The sequence below is a fragment of the Lycium barbarum genome, chromosome 8 (genome assembly GCF_019175385.1).
Source record: "Lycium barbarum isolate Lr01 chromosome 8, ASM1917538v2, whole genome shotgun sequence".
In the NCBI taxonomy this organism is placed as follows: domain Eukaryota; kingdom Viridiplantae; phylum Streptophyta; class Magnoliopsida; order Solanales; family Solanaceae; genus Lycium; species Lycium barbarum.
Genome location: NC_083344.1, coordinates 66,023,144 through 66,035,392, shown reverse-complemented (window position 1 = coordinate 66,035,392; position 12,249 = coordinate 66,023,144).

The following is a 12,249-nucleotide window of genomic DNA, read 5'->3' as shown; positions in this document are numbered from 1 at the left end:
GCAAAGAAGGAAGCTAAGCCGCGACTAATTTGTTGGGTCCTTTTGTTACAATAGTTTTATTTTGAGGTAAAAGATCGAAAGGGGTCCGAAAATCAGGTAGCTGACCATCTCTCTAGGCTTGAGGAGACTAGGGTGCCAGCAGAAGAACTTGATATTGAATATGTGTTACCAGATGAGCAACTGTTGGCAGTAACTATGCAAGTGGCACCTTAGTATGCAGATTTTTCTAATTACTTGGTGACCGGTATCATTCCTGACGAGGTCAAATCTTATCAGGAAAAGAAGTTCTTGCGAGATGTTCGTCAGTACTATTGGGATAAACCATACTTATTCAGAACTTGCTCTGATAACATTATTCGGCATTTCATCCCAGAGAGTGAGGTATTTGAGATTTGAAGGCTTGCCATGACTCTCCAGTTGGGGGACATCATAGTGGTACGAGGACTGCTGCAAAAGTTCTCAAATGTGGTTACTATTGGCCTACTCTCTTTCATGATGCTAATATGATGGTGCTTTCTTGTGATCAGTGCCAACGGCAGGGGAATATTGGTAGGAGGAAAGAGATGTCTATGAACTTTGTAATGGAATTTGAGGTGTTCGATGTTTAGGGGATTGATTTTATAGGACACTTTGTAATCTCTGGAGGCATGAAGTACATCTTGGTGGTTGTTTAATATGTTTCTAAATGGGTAGAAGCGGTGTCTTTACCTAATAACGAAGCCAAGAGCGTCATGGGATTCTTGGAAAAGAACATATTTACTCATTTTGGTACCCCAAGGGTGATAATCAGTGATGGTGGTTCTCACTTTTGCAACAGAGCCTTTGCGGGATTGATGGAGAAGTATGGAGTCAAACATAGGGTGGAAACCCCTTATCATCCGTAGACAAATGAGCAAGTTGAAGTCTCTAATCGGGAGATAAAGAGTATTTTAGCAAAGACCGTGAATGCAAATAGCCGCAAGCTCGATGATGCGCTATGGGCTTACCGAACTACCTTCAAGACTCCGATTGGGACTTCGCCTTTCAAATTAGTTTTTGGCAAAGCATGTCACCTACCAGTTGAACTTGAACATAAGGCCATGTGGGCCTTGAAGAAATTGAACATGAATTGGAAAGAAGCGACCAAACTCAGGTTGTTTCAGCTCAACGAGATGGATGAGTTCCGCTATCAGGTCTATGAAAGTGCAGCGTTATACAAGAAATTATGAAGCACTATCATGACAAGAAAATCCTAAAGCAGGAATTCTACAAGGGTGACCCTTTCATGCTATTTAATTCTATATTGAAGCTGCTATCGGGCAAATTGAAATCACGGTGGTCAGGTCCCTTTGAAATGGTACGTGTCTCACCCCATGGAGCAATTGAACTAAAGTCCGAAGATGGAACTTGGACATTTAAGGTAAACAGGCAGAGGCTGAAGCATAACCATGGTATAATTTCGGGGGATAGAATTGTTGACCGGTATCGGTTTAAGCACCTTGGAACGAATACTGACTCGGCGAGTCCTGACCAAGAGTAAATTGGTAACACTGTCGTGCTGCGACGTTAAAACAAGAACTTCTTGGGAGGCAACCCAAGTTTAGATTTTTGTATTGAATTTTATGTTTTTCGCAGTTTTTTTATTATTTTATTATTTTTTTCTTTTTTCGAAGTATATCTGGATTGTTTGACAGGTGTTGAGTGTGCAGGAACTGAACTTAAGTGCATAGTGCAAATTGACGGACCGTCAACAGTGTTGACGGACCGTCAATGTTCTTTGACGGTGTGCAGAGGCCCAGCTCTCAGAGTTTGCAATTTCAACTTTCTGAACAGGCAATTCGACGAACCGTCGAAATTTGACTGTACTGTCGATGTACATCGACGGCCCGTCGAATTGCACAGGTAAGTACGGCGTATTTAAACTTAAAGATAAAAAAATTATAAAACACCAAGGGGTTTAAAACAGAACGATGGGAAAGTATTCAAATAATCCTGATTACCCGCGTCTTCTCCACTGCCCCACCTCTCCAACTCTTCAACTCCCTCTATAACTCCATTACTTCCATAAAAACTCCTAAAATTTCTAAACAACCCTATTAAAACCTTCATCTCACCACCATAGGAAACAAAACAATATCGGCCCTCTCCTCACAAAATCTTCTTATATTCTCTCTCATTTTCACCCAAATATTTTCAGAGGAACTCTTATTCAACAAGTAATTAGGGCCTAAATCGCCTCTCTCTTGGTTTTTACTCTAATAATAAGTCGAAAACTGCTTACAAACACACCTAGGGTTCCTAATTTAATTGTATTCATAGAATAGGAACTAGGTGTGTGCTTGTTTCTTGATTAATTGAGTAAGGGGTGTATCAAACCGGTGGGAGGGTTGTAATATTTGTGATGTTGATTGAAAAGGGGTAGAAATCATGACTTAGGGTTGTATTTATTTGATAGGGTTCTTGCTTAATAGTGGAATATTATGAAAATACTGGATAGGGAAAGGATTTGGTATGTTTATTGTAGTAAGACCCGTGGGGATGAGGATATCGCACACCCATTGAGTCGGCGGGCATTTTGATCCACAATTTGTGTTGATTCATTATGCCCGCCAATGATTCGCCACAAGGAAATACTGATAAACATGCAATATGAGAGTAAAGTCTAAGTAACTCCAACGGGTTGGAGGGTATTTCAATTAAAAAATTTGGTTTCATATCGTTATACCCACCAAACGAAACCCGAGAAAGTGTCAAAGGTCAAAAATGAGGGTGAAGGCTGAGTAACCCAGAGCCCCGAACCCAAAAATAGGCTAGTATTCTATGATATATGTATGGTCGGATCTGAACTTATAGTTTGTTGTACTCTAGTTGTTGAAGACAGGCTGTCAACATGTTGACGGTGCAAAGACGGTACCATCGAGATGTTCGACGGTCTGCAGACCAAGTTTCAGAGAACTGACAATATATTTGATTTTTTACTTAGTTTGAATTTCACTTGTACATATTAACTAGATTGTGTCTTTGATGCTTATAGGTATGGCTCCCCCCAAATTGACAACTACACGAGGGGGTGGTTCAAGGCAAACACAGAGACAAACGGGAAACAGAAGGCCCGACGATTAACACGCGTTTAGGAAAGAACCTACGGATGATGATGAGCCCAAGGTTATGTCAGAAAGAAAGAACAGGGCTGCTATTCTCATATGGAATAGGCAGGTCACAGTACCTGCCCCTACACCCCCAGTTCCTCCTAGTCTGAAGAGGAGGAATCATCTACATCTGGCTCTAGTGAGGGAGCCGAGGGAGAGAAATCTGAGGCTACATTTAGAGGCGGTTCACCTGCCTCTCCATCTGGAGGTAATACAGAGGCCTCCCAGTCACCCACCGGATCCCCTACTCAGCGGTCTCCAATTAAGGGTAATAACGCCACTGAATCTAGAGAGGTCAGAACAAAACACTTGGAAGATGATCGGCTCCAGTATACAGTTGAGGGTGCTAAGGAGCTGTTTGATGCTGGGATTGCATTGAAAAATAGGTTCGGTCCGCATGAGAATAGAACCATTTTCGAGGAGCGATGGATCAGCTTTGAGGGTCTTGAGACCTTCCCAGCTCTAGAGCCACCATTGAGCATTATTAGTTGGGCTTCCTGAACAGATCTCTTGGGGAGTACTGCCTACTATTGGTGCGGGAACTATATACTGCTTATGGAGCACTGATTTCCGAAGTCAGAAAACCAAGACAGACGCTGATTGATATAGACCCATCGACAGAGGTCGAGTTAAGAAGAGGGAAGGTTGATATCTCCGCGGAGGCTATCAACAAGGTGTACTTCGGTAGTGATTATACTGCTCCGAGACTGACAGATGAGTTAGATGATAAACTTGATAGAAGAAAAAAGCAGTCAGTCCGAGATTGGGTAGCAGCAATGCTTAGTAGACCGAGCCAGAGGGAGCTGACTAATAACCTAAAGAAACGAATCAAGAAGCGCTGGTTGACACCTAAGGCAACGTTCTGGTGGAGTGTGGTATAGTAGCAGCTTCTTCCTACTCAGACTGACAATGCGCTCACCATTGACAGGTCTATTATTGTAGTTGCGTTGATCACTAGGTACCCGATTAATTTCGGGTGGTTGACCGCGGATGACATTCAGCTGAATGTTTCACAGCCCATCACTTCATTGGTATTTTCATGCTTGATTACTGAGCTCATTCGGAGGTCCCATGTCCTTATACTTCCAGAACTTGATCACCGAATTACAGCTTCACATGTGTACTCGGCAACGAAGAGCAAAGATGAGGCCATTGATGAGAGCTAGGGAGAAGAGGATGGGTTCCCAATTACACTTGGAGGGGTGCCTATGCCTCAGAAGGCTGTTCATCCAGGGGTCGCGGGTGACTCTACGGAGGAGTTACCCGCCACTACTGCCCTAGTTGCTGAGACTAGCCAAAATTCAGTACCGCAGCCTCAAGCTACAACTACCAGTAATGCTACCATTGAGGCACCGATTGGTGCTGCTGAGCCACAGAGGGTAGATCCACATCCATAGCCAGCAGGCCCTACAGCACAGCCTCGGGGTACAGTAAGAGTTGAAAACTTTGGGAAATTTGTGAAGCAAACAGCGATAGCGGATCAGCAGTCTAAGGTTATAGTAGCACAGCTGGATGATTTTGTCAACCAGAGGGTAGCAGCGACTATGGTGCCACTAAGGAAGATCACATCTCTTCGCGTGGATAGCTTTGAGGCGCAGCTCGCAGCTTTGGAGTTGTCTCAGCCGAGTACCTCTACTGATGCATTGCATGTGGAGTTAGTACAGCTGAAGGCTGCAGTACTGATTTTGCAGGCCCGTGATTCGAGCGTAAGGCCGATGCCATCTCCCACCAGTACTGAGGTAGAGAAGGACATACTCCCAGTGATACAGTTTATTGATGTTCATGAGGGTCCGACGGCAGCTCCAGCCGGTGGTGTTCAGGAGAAGAGGAAACGAGTGATAGAGGAGGACGATGAGGAAGATGAGTTAAGAGAGAGGACTCGTCCGAGTGGGTCGAATATAGAGAAGCAGTAGATGGCAAAGGCCATTCAGAGATCTCTTGTGGAAAATGTTCCAGTTGGGTCTGCGGGATCCACCTCGAGCAGTGCTCCCACTGGAGGGACATTGCCACTACCCCTTCTAACTCCAATTCCAGTGCCTACGGGTACTATTTATACGGCTGTTGATGTTGCTACATCCATTGCCACCGATATTACTACTGGTGCGGTTGCGCCACCTGATGCCTCGCGGATCGAGGAGTCGCGAGATGAGCAACGCGCGTAGTGCGCCACAGGTATTCGTACTCCCTTGTTTTACTTTTAATACATTGGGGACATTGCAAAAAATTTCAATTGGGGTGGGAGTATTTGAGTTGTTTATATTGTATATATGTGTTTAAGACCCCCTCGGCTTTTCTTTGCCATGGTTCTTTTCCTGAGGGGTTTATTTTTTTTCAAACCTGGAATGTTTAGGTCGTGTTTAGATAAAATAGAGTAATGTTGACTTATGTGGTGGTGTTTTTATTAACTTAGGGCCGTCTTGTTATGATTTGAGAAAAAGCACCCCCCTCCGAATTTTCTGAAAACTTGGATTTGGTTGTTTAATTGAGATGCATGCTTCTTTGCATGCCATTTATATTATTGAGTTACCTTGTGTGCGAAATTATAGCGGGGATACTAGTGTGTTGAAAATTCTAATGTCATGTGTTTTGAGGTTTTGTAGATATATTCTCTAATTTTGTATGTAATCTAGAACTTGCCTGGTTAGTCGTGCCTGCATTCTGAAGATAAGTGAAACTGTGAAATGATCTTAGGCCTTGTTTGTGTTAGGAACCACTTGTTAGCCTAAATATAAGCCTACCTATAGATTAATATCCCTTGTTAGCCATTTTGAGCCTTAAACCCTATTCTTTAACTAGTCGTAATAAGCCGAAACCCGTTCAGAATATCCATCTCTTTGTACCCGGTCCCTCTTTGGCACTAAAATGATAAGATTGAGGCTAAAAGCCTGAGTTGGGGGTGATAAGTGGAATAAGGGGAACATGAGACGTAAGCCTAAAGTGGGGTAGAAGTGAATTCCGTAGTTAAAAGATATCGGTGTGGTAAGTGTAGAAAAAAAAGGAAGAAAAACAACAAAAAAAGAAAAAAAAGAAGTAGAAGAGCAATAATACCACACCGACACAATAAAACGAAAGAAGGGAAGAAAACAAAAGGCGAAAAGGGTAAAAAAAAAACAAGGTGTAGTGTTCAAGGAGGGTGAGTCACAGTTATCCAAATATCCATCCTACCCATCCCCGAGCCTACCTTACAGCCCTAAAAAAGTCCTAGTGTGATCACAGCCGAACTATCCAAAGTCGAGGGCACTGAAAATAAGGGCAAGCCTATGGTATTTGCATGCTTGGCTAGAGAATTTCTTTGTGAGTGTGAGTGTTTCTCTTCTCTTTTATCTTTTGTCCCATGTTGTGTGTACATATATGTTGGGACATTCTTTGGTATTTGTGAGGGTATGAGAATTTTTTAAGTGACTGGTTTCCCGTAAGTCTTGATTCGTGTGTGCTATGGTTTCTGTGATAACTAGATGTCATAAATTGAAGCCTCGGTGTTAGTTGCAATGATTCCTTGATTGGTGTTGTCTTTATTGGGGGGGGGGGGGGGGAGTCATTGTGATACACATGATATGCCGGAAGTTAATTGCCACAACCACTGTAGACAGTATTACTTTGTAATATCGAGACATTTGTAGATTGAGTCTGTTAGTTGACTTGCTTGAGGGCAAGATAATACTTTAAGTTGGGGGTGTTGATATGCTGGGAATATTGGCACATCTAATGCTTTTTGACTCTAAGTTTTACTTGTTTTGAGTAAGTTTGTGTTAGTTTGATGTGTTTTGTGTATGTGCAAGTAATTAGAAGTGGAATTGAAAGAAACAGTTGAAAATAAGGAATTTTGAAGAAAAGGCACTATGCTGCACTTGTACGGAACGTTAACATACTCGACGTTCTGTCAAGTTGGTCGTCGAAATACACTGAGTGAAATATCAAAGACTTCCATTTAATGATGTAAAACGATGGGTAGGTCATCAGACCGTCAACATGATCGACAGTCCGTCAATGTAGAACGACGGTGGAGTTTCTGCAGCCTAAAAAATACATCAGATCGCCGAAGTGTGTCGTCGACATTCGACGGGACAGTCAATGTGCAATGACGGTCCGTCGATTTGCAAGTTGAACTACAACAGGACTGTAATTGCTTATTCCAAGTTTAACTTGTATAAATACCTGGTTAGGTTTTATTTGGCAAACATCTAGAGTTTAGACTTGTAGTAATTACTTTTGAGTTGTTATTACTTTTGAAGATTTTCCAGACAAATACATTCGTTACTTTCAAGTTTTATTCGTAAGTTTAATACAAATTTCAATTATGCAATCTTCAATCTTTTATTGTTTTCTTGTTGCCATGAGTAGCTAAACACCTTTACTAAGGTTGTGAACCCAAGGATGGGTGTTTTGTGATTGGGGATCGTGAATGATATACGCATAATGGATTGTTAGGGTTCATTTGTTCTTCATTTTCATCATATAGTTAGTGGTTGCAAACATTAGCTAACGCCATAAACTTTAGTTTATTTGGGAAAATAACTAGGGTTAGGTATGAACAAATAACAATAACTCAAGTCTTTAAAACTTGTTAAATAAATTCACTTAGGAATAAGAGGAATTTACTTGGCATAATTAACCGTTCTTCATGCATACTTTCTTATCATTGGAAAAAGCATAGAAAGAAATAATTTTTTCTTATTCGGAAATAGTCTAAATTCACACAGAGGTTAAAATTCATACAGAGGTTAAGTGTATCCATACAACGATCCATTAGAAGTATATCAAGATCGATATTCATGATCATACACTTTATCTGACGGGGACACAACCTTGGTTCTTTTTACCCATATATTTACAACTTTAAATTTCTAGTCACTTTAAATTAGTCCACAAACCAAAACAACTATAAAACCTTTTTTCTGGAATACACCAGGACCGCGAGATTAGTATAATACTTGTTTAGTAAACTTTTCACACAATATTCTATGTGGGATTCGACCCCAACCTTGTTGGGTTACTATATTTGACATCATCCGCTTTACGCTATGAAAAGTGTAAATTTTAGTGTATCATTTACTCGGCGGGATATTCAGTGATATGGTTCTTCTATTGTGATGTGAAAGTCTAAGAAGACTTGGAACTAGCCAAGTTGACTGTCTATAAGATCAGTTTTGATGGAATTGTGTAGAGATCTCAGGTGAATCAAGGATTTATTTTTGGCAAGAGTAAGTCATGGTTTCGGGCTTGTGGTGTGTGTTCATGTGTCTCTAAGAAATTGCGGTGCAAGTGACGGCCTTAGAAGATGTGGGATACAGAGTTAGCGGAATCAGAGTATTTCATCGATTCAAAATGGGTTATGGTTGTGACCATGTTTCACAGGATTATGCTGGTTTGGAAAAGTGTTTGTGGGGCCTATTGATCGCGTTTAGAGTTGCAATTTTATCAAATCAGAGAAATCGAGCAAGACAATTCCTTTGAGGATCACTTGCGAGGGAAATTCAAATACGGAGATATGAGAATTAGAGCTTGAGAATTTGGAGAGTTGTGACTGGTAAAATGATCGATCAGGTTTTTCTGAATGTTATACCCAATAAGGGGGGCATGCGACGTGCGATGGGAGGCAAGTGAACCTGAGGTCTATTGGCCTATTTTAGATTATCCGTTGTATTGATCCTCTATTTTATGAGTTAGTTCATCCGATCTTCCATGCTTCTATGTTGAAGAAATGCCATTCTGATGGTTCCTATATCATTTGTTGGGATTCAGTATTGATCAAAGAGAATCTTTCCTATCAGAAGAAACCCGACATATGCTCGAGATATCCTCAGTCATTGCGGGCTCAGGTATCTTTCCCCGTTCTCTTCCTTGTCGCTCGAGGACGAACGATTGCTTAATTGGTATCTGATGTACCGACCCGCTTGGTCGATATAGTCTTTTCAGCGCTCTTTGACCTTTTCTCGAGCTTGTTAGCTCACTTTTGATCCGAGGGGTCTGTTGACGGGCTTCCCGAGGTGTTCGGATTTGATTTGGGTGACTTTTTGAGAAATTTGGCTTTAAGCGAAAAATAGTTGGCTCAATATTGACTTTTTAACAAACGGACCTTTTTTCGGATATCTGTCGATTTCGAAAGGTCCTGATGGTCATTTAGAACTTGTGTGCATATCTGGTTCGGTTCTCAATGCACTCGGGGCCATGTTAGGACTTGGGTTGGAAAATGAAAATTAAGGCGTCGGGGGTTGACTGGATCAACGAGACCTCTGTTAGGAATTCTGAGGCCACGACTGCGTTCGTAGCGTGTTTTTATATGGGTCTGTGTTTGTGGTTTGTGAGCAGATGGCCTTGAGTATTAGTTGGGATTTCAGATTGAGATTGAGATTAAGATTATTTTTGGGGAAAATCTGGTGCTGGTGTCCGCTTTGGCGGCACCCTTACCGCCTCAGTGGCCAAGTGCATTGAGGGCCAACCGTTGAGGTGGAACAGCTGCAGTGGGACCGCTGTAGATGGTATTGGGCCTGGTTATTTTGTTTATTATGTATTAAAGCCCTTAGTCCCTCATTTATTACTATTCCGAAATCTCAGCTGTTGGGGGCAAATCTGGGATAATCTTGGAGAAGATTCTTGGTGGTAAGTCCTTCTAATCCCTTTGCTATTCCATTATCCCTAATCATCTTAGAATCCCTTTTATCTTGATAGTTCATTAAGTGATTGAAGGTTAAAAGGTGGGTTCATGAGTTATTCTTTCTATGCTTCTAAATCATGATTTGTTGGTTAGGTTAGCTTCTTTAAGCATTGAATTGAATATTAGAATACTTTATTTCATAATTTCTTCCTAATTAGTGGCCAATTTATGGAACTGGGGGTTAGGGTTTATACCCAAATTTTGGGGTTTTGCCTAGAATTCGTAATTCAGTGAATTGTTGATTATTCTAGCTTGCTACTGATGAGAATTGATCACCTAGAGCTTTAACTTCATGTTGCAACCTTTAGATTCCTAATTTCACCCTTCTAGTTCATAATTCTTATTCCATAGATTGGGGATTTGGGTCTTGAATAGAAATAGGTTGTGTTTGATGTTCTTCTTGATTCTAATTCCATGATTCAAATATGCTTAGACTTATTGATCTTGAGGCTCAAAGGAAAGGAAAGGCTAAGGTGTGATTGTTGGTGATATTAATTTTCGGCTTTCCAGTAGGTTACGGTTTACCCTTGTGGTGAGACTTCAACTAGCGAAGCACATATTTAGATGATATTTTTGGAGATTTCATGTAATCTTCGGGTATGAAATTGGTTGGATGTTGCCTTAGGGTTTGGTATTGTTTGTGACTTCTTTGATCGGGTCAGTGGTCTGTAGACTCCATAGGACCCTGTTTGGTACGTTGTGTATAAATTCGTGGATTGTTTGTGAATTGGGAGTAAATTGAAAAGATGAAATTACTTGATATTGATATTGGTACTTAGTGCACGCCTCGTTATTGGTATGGCCATTTTGGGATAGTTGGCTCTTATTGTTATGGAAATTGGAGATTCATTATGATTATTGTGTGGATCACTGGTTGATGATATTGGTGCGTTTTGTGTGGCACAACTTTAACTAGATATTATTCATAGTTGTACTTGCATCGTTCCATATTCATTTCATATCATCTGATTATGCTGTGTGGCTGGCACTATTAATGGAAATGAGAAGGAACATTGATGATTATGGAACATGGCAAGTCACCTATGAGCTGTGTGCGGAGGGGCTGATATGGAACATCGATATTGCGGTACTTGTAGATAATTGGGTCCTCTAAGCTGTGCGTGGAGTGACGGTGCTTGGACTTCGTGGGTCCCCCATGGGTCGTGCTTCCTAGGCGTGGAGGTATTCCGCTATCGGAGTGCAAGAGTATAGGCATTGCATTGCATTCATATCTCATATTGCATTACTTGATTTTTCTTCGTGGTTGCTTATGATTCTGTGTTGGTCATATTCTTGGACTGTATTTGATATGAGCTACGTGTTATTTGTCTTGATGGGACTTGATTTTTGTTATACTTGGATATTTGTTTCACTTGGGGTTAGTTGTTACATCAAGTCTTGATTTTGTGAGTCGATTTCTTGGAAGCATGACTTGTACTCTATGGTTTGCTTGTTTACTCTTACCTTATTGTCTTTATATATGTCAACTAGTCTTAGTCGGCCAATGATGCCTACCAGTACTATTGTTTGTACTGACCTGCACTTGTTGCATTCTTTTTATGAATGCAGAATTCTAGGTGGGATTGACCTCTGTTTCTCATGGCTGATAGTCGTTCTGAGAGTTGTTGTTTAGAGTCTACAGGGTGAGCACGAGGACATCTGCCGCCTTGAAGATTCTTTTTTTATTTATGTCTTATTTGCTATTCCGAGACATATTCAAATGGTTGATGTATTGATGATAATTCCAAACTTATAGATTTTAGTTAGATGCTCTTGTATGGGTAGACCAGACTCTGGGGTGTATTTTCCTTACTTCCACATATTTCTATATCATTATCGTCAGACTTACGTGATTTTTTCTCTTCCACTTATTTACTTATTTAATTATGTTTTTACCATTATTGGGTTGAGAGTTTGCCTACCGAGGTGAGAAGGGTAAGTGCCCGCGCGACTTAGCTAAATTGGGTCGTGACATCAGAAGGGCAAGGCTCGTGTTGGATAGTTCATGGCACCCGCTGGGCATCGAGTTAGGTTACGGTTTACCTTTCGGTAAGACTCTAATTAGTGAAGCATATGTAGGAGTTAGATGTTCACGGGGAAAGTATGTTAGCTTTTGGGTATGGTGTGGAGGTGAAATCCTATTAGGATTTTTCTTTTGATTGTTGTGGGCTTGTTGCCTTGTGGTTATGATTGGCTTTTCGCCTTATTTGTTATTCTATGACTTGTGTATGTGTCTACACAGGGCCGCGGACTGACTGACTGTACTGTACATGTGTCTACAAGCCTACAAAGAAGCATAACTTAGTCGTGGGCAAGACAGGGCTCCGGCTCACCCGTCGTCCATAAACACAAAAGAAAGACTCCACATAGACCTGGCAACTCCGAACAAAAGGGAGCTCACCACTAGCGGATTGCAAGTACTGTCTACTGAGGAGTTCTGTCAATCTGTTGATCTGTACCTGCAAG